The following is a 4,944-nucleotide window of genomic DNA, read 5'->3' on the forward strand; positions in this document are numbered from 1 at the left end:
ACTTCCCTTGAATTCACGAACTGTTTGATGGCTTTCGAACAACACAAACAAAGGGGGCTACGCAAGAATATGCACAAACGTAGAAGACAAGCGCACTAATTCAAAGTACCCGGATGAAGAAACGGAAGTTTCGTCACTTGGACAGGATGTTTGGGTTTCAAAGTTCATCCTGTGTCTGCCTCTAAAAAAACATACATTTGTCAACATGTCAACACAAGTGCATGACAATGTCAAGGTAGGTTTGTTATCAGATTACAACCATGTATGTAGCTACACTCATTGTTAAACGGAGCTAAAGTAAGACGTTTTATATCTTTAAGTACCTACCATGATACCGACACAGACCAGGCATGCAGCTATTCCTGTAAATCCACCATGGCTACTCCCACCTCCAGAGGTTGATCTACTAGTGTTGGAGAGACTACAGAAAGATAGGGAGGGTGTTAATCCATCTGGATACTGTGTATCAGGATTTTGTGGCCATTTACACAGATGGTTTCAAAGATCCAAGAACAGGACATACTGGGTCAGCATTTGTAGTGCAGGAACGTATTACAGATCATCTGGCTGTATATACGGCTGAGCTGATGGCCATACTGTTGGCTTTGCAGTGGGTGGCGGAAGTCAAGCCAGACAGAGTAGTTATTTTCTGTGATTGATGTGAGGTGTTGATGAGTCAGCAGTCCTTTAGCTCATGTAGCAGACAATACCTGCTTTATGAGGTACTACAAACTCATGGCACTATTAGACAGATGGGTATACATATCAGATTCACTTGGGTCCCAGTCCATGTGGGGGTGTAGGGGAATGAGGCAGTTGATGTTGTGGCTAAACAAGCACTTAGTAGTTGGGATGTTATAGTTTCAATGAGCAAGGCAGAAGCAAAAAGCCTGATATTGACAGTGATGGTGCCACAATGGCAGGAGCAGTGGAATAGAGCTATGAAGGACAGGGATTTATTTCAAGTACAGAGGAAAGTCTGGGACGGGAGGACAGCATGAAGGGGCAGAAGAGAAGGGTGGGACACAACTGATTGAATAAGACTTTAAAAGGGATAGGAAAACATCCAACAGGAAAGTGTGATTATTGCCAGGAAACAGACCGTGGAGCATGCATTGCTACAGTGTGGCAGTATCAGAAGGAAAAGGAGAGGATGAGAGCTAGTATGAGGGAGAAGGAGATACAGGAAATTCGTTTTAAAAGTATATTGAGTAGAACTTCATTAGTTATAGTCTCAAATAATTTATATATTTTTTAAGATGAACGGGGCTGGCAGGATTTAGTTTCTCCCTGTCTCTGGCCCACACTCCAGTACAGTAGGTGGCGGTAATGCATCATGACGATGAATTGTGAACCGAAGATAAACCTTACCGAGGAAGAAGCCCGGGCATGCGCAAAAAGTGGCGCACCAAGTTCTCGCATCGATTTTTCTACATAGTATGCTGTCGCCACTCTCTTGCAGTAATTGTTCTACACATTTTGAAAAGAAACCAAAATGTTTCAAAATATTACGTATTTTATCACTAACAGATGAGAGGACAGCTTAAGTACTTTTCCCGGACATTACCCCCTCACTACAGTCCGCATTTCTGTGTCCAGATTGTAACAAAACAAGTGCATGGCAATGTCAAGGTAAGTTTACCCTTACTAAAAATAAGTGCCGTCAGTGTGCAGTATAACTGAAGAACGCTGTAGTATAATTGTAGTTAGTGTAGTGTACTGCAAATACTCCGTCGTTTTTTTTACTGTTTTCTACATGGTTGAATACTAGGGAAGACATCAAAACTATGAAATAACACATATGGAATCATGTAGTAACCACAAAAGGGTTTAACTAATCAAAATACATTTTATATTTTATATTTGTCAAAGTAGCCACCCTTTGCCTTGATTACAGCTTTGCACTTTGCACTTGGCATTCTCTCAACCAGCTTCATGAGGTAGTCACCGGGAATGCATTTCAATTAACAGGTGTGTCATGTTAAGTTAATTTGTCAAATTTCTTTCCTTCTTATTGCATTTGAGCCAATCAGTTGTGTTGTGACAAGGTAGGGGTGGTATACAGAAGATAACCCTATTTGGTAAAAGACCAAGTCCATATTATGGTAAGAACAGCTCAAATAAGCAAAGAGAAACGACAGTCCATCATTACTTTAAGACATGAAGGTCAGTCAATACGGAAAATATCAAGAACTTTGAAAGTTTCTTCAAGTGCAGTTGCAATAACCATCAAGCGCTTTGATGAAACTTTCTCATGAGGACTGCCACAGGAAAGGAAGACCCAGAGTTACCTCTGTTGCAGAGAATAAGTTCATAAGAGTTACCAGACATAGATATTGCAGCCCAAATAAATGCTTCACAGAGTTCAAGTAACACACATCTCAACGTCAACTGTTCAGAGGAAAAGGCGTGAATCAGGCTTTCACGGTCGAATTGCTGCAAAGAAGCCACTACTAAAGGACACCAATAATAAGAGACTTGCTTGGGCCAAGAAACACAAGCAATGGACATTATAAATGTGAGATTTTTTGGTTACAACCACTGTGTCTTTGTGAGATGCAGAGTAGGTGATCGGATGATCTCTCCATGTGTGGTTCCCACTGTGAATTATGGAGGAGGTGTGACAGGTGATTTATTTAGAATTCAAGGCACGCTTAACCAGCATGGCTACCAAAGCATTCTGCAGCGATATGCAATCCTATCTGGTTTGCACTTAGTGCGACTATCATTTGTTTTTCAACAGGACAATGACCCAACATACCTCCAGGCTGTGTAAGGGCTATTTGACCAAGAAGGAGAGTGATGGAGTGCTGTATCAGTTGAGATAGTTTGGGATGAGTTGGACCGCAGAGTGAAGGAAAAGCAGCCAACAAGTGCTCAGTATATGTGGGAACTCCTCCAAGACTGTTGGAAAAGTATTCCAGGTGAAGCTGGTTGAGAGAATGCATTGAGTGTGCATGATTCCATATGTGTTATTTCATAGTTTTGATGTCTTCACCATTATTCTACAGTGTAGAACATAGTAAAAATAAAGAAAAATCCTTGAATGAGTAGGTGTGTCTAAACCTTTGACTGGTACTGTATGTGTGAAATTTGTTTTGATTTAGAATGGACCATTATCATGCTCCTGTCTCAAAACAGGGGCAGAGGGAATAAAATACATGACTGCACTTAAATTGCGAATGGAGGATGTTTTTCCCATGTTTCATTTTGATGCCAGCCAGGTAAGCAAAACTCCTGTTTCAAAGATAAGCAATGTGCTTAAAATTTGGAAGGTTGAGAAATAAATATAGTTGGCCTAGCCTATCGACAGCTGATTGGATCCTCAGTTTTCTCACGCAATTGCATAGCCTAAATAAATGTTGCGCAACATGAGCTCTCATGAAGTGTTTTGATTAGAATTTCGATTACATTTGCAGTGATGTCAGAGTGATTAGAGGGACAATAGTGTGGAGTACCAGGCAGTTAGCACGTTTGGTAGGCTAGTAATGACCATCAGCAGCATCAGGGCTCAGAGAAGCCTAATTACCATGACTAAACGGTCACATGGAATTTAACTGCAATCATGACTCATGAACGCCGGTGTGGCAGTAATGTGGTCACCGTAACAGCCCTAATCCTAGGCAGTCACTTCCATTTCCAATGTGTTGCAGGTGATATTAGCTATGCATCTGGCACTTACCGGCTCTTCAAATTGCCCAAAAAGCTTGAGATGTCAAGCGCAATAGTGACCTACAAGAGAACTGTGTCTGACTACCCTTGTCAGCTGTAGTTTGACTCCTCCCACTGCTTCAAGGTATGTTAGTGCAAACACGGCAGAGCTCTCCAACCCTGTTCCCGGAGAGCTACCGTCCATAGGTTTTCACTCCAACCCCAATCTAGTGCACCTGATACTAATAATTAGCTTGTTGATAAACTGAATCAGGGTAGGTACAACAGGGGTTGGAGTGAAAACCTACACGAGGGAAGCTCTTCAGGAACAGGTAATAATATAACTGCCCTCACCAAAGCATTTTTCATGAAGGCAGCATTGGTTGTTTCTGTTTATATAGCAAAGTCATTTTGTTCCCAAGTGTTTTACTTGTGTATTCATATTGCTACAGACATTTCTAAAAATGGATTCCACACTACATTAGGTCAATGCACAAATTGTGTGGGTTGTCTGATATGCTAAATGTATAATCCCTTTGATGATTACTTTGTGTTGTGCAGAAAAACGCTGCAGGTCGACAGGGTTATCTGTTATCTTCCAGTGCTCTCTCTTCTCCCAAGACTTCTGCATCCAGAAGGTAGGTACCACTTTACAAAGGTAACACCTTAGCATTGTTGCTGTGATAGCTCTGTAATAGCAATATAATTACAATTGTAACATGGTACCCAAAAGCAATCAGGAACTGTTTATTATCATAGGAAATAAAGCTACTCCGCAAATACTTCAACTGGCGTTTACTCAGGATCATCTGAATCCTGAACCGTGTCCTCTGCTCTCCCTTTTCAGTATGGCCACCTCAGCCCTTTAATGCTGTGCTGCTCGGTGAATCAATGCTCCAAGACAGGCAAAGCCCCAGTAGCCTGTGGAGAGACCTAACTTAACGACACCTGGATGACACCATATCCATGATGGAACCTCTTCAGAGGGCCAGGGTGTATGGCCCAATAATCTTGCCTTCCTGCTGAAGTGTCCATTCATTCACTACTTCCCACAAATCTAAAAGCATTGGATTGTTGTTTGCATATTTAGAGTGATAATTCCCAAGAAGCCGGTGTTTGTTGGATATGTTGGCACGGTGTTGTTAGGCCCGAGACCAAATCGAGGACTGGCAAACCATGCCAATATATCCAACAAACACCAGCTTTGAGGGCATTATCACTTGTACACACACGGGTTACCAACATATTCAAATAATGATCGACATTTTTAATTAAAAATGTTATTCTTATAAA

The 4,944-nt window shown here is 41.5% G+C and overlaps 1 long non-coding RNA gene across 7 annotated transcripts; it reads left to right on the top strand.

Moving 5' to 3' along the window:
• The first annotated feature begins 119 nt into the window (after positions 1 to 119).
• On the top strand, positions 120 to 4,944 carry LOC109875563 (uncharacterized). 7 transcript variants are annotated; one of them, XR_002252836.2, is made up of 6 exons: positions 120 to 235; positions 1,531 to 1,632; positions 3,142 to 3,224; positions 3,654 to 3,796; positions 4,213 to 4,289; positions 4,499 to 4,944. It is a non-coding gene; the product is annotated as an uncharacterized LOC109875563 (long non-coding RNA). The 7 variants fall into 7 exon arrangements; XR_004203963.1 differs by lacking the exon at positions 1,531 to 1,632 and adding an exon at positions 2,744 to 2,924 and having other exon boundaries at positions 138 to 235; XR_004203962.1 differs by lacking the exon at positions 120 to 235 and adding an exon at positions 2,744 to 2,924 and having other exon boundaries at positions 253 to 1,632.

This window comes from Oncorhynchus kisutch, linkage group LG18 (genome assembly GCF_002021735.2).
Source record: "Oncorhynchus kisutch isolate 150728-3 linkage group LG18, Okis_V2, whole genome shotgun sequence".
NCBI classification, from domain to species: Eukaryota; Metazoa; Chordata; class Actinopteri; order Salmoniformes; family Salmonidae; genus Oncorhynchus; species Oncorhynchus kisutch.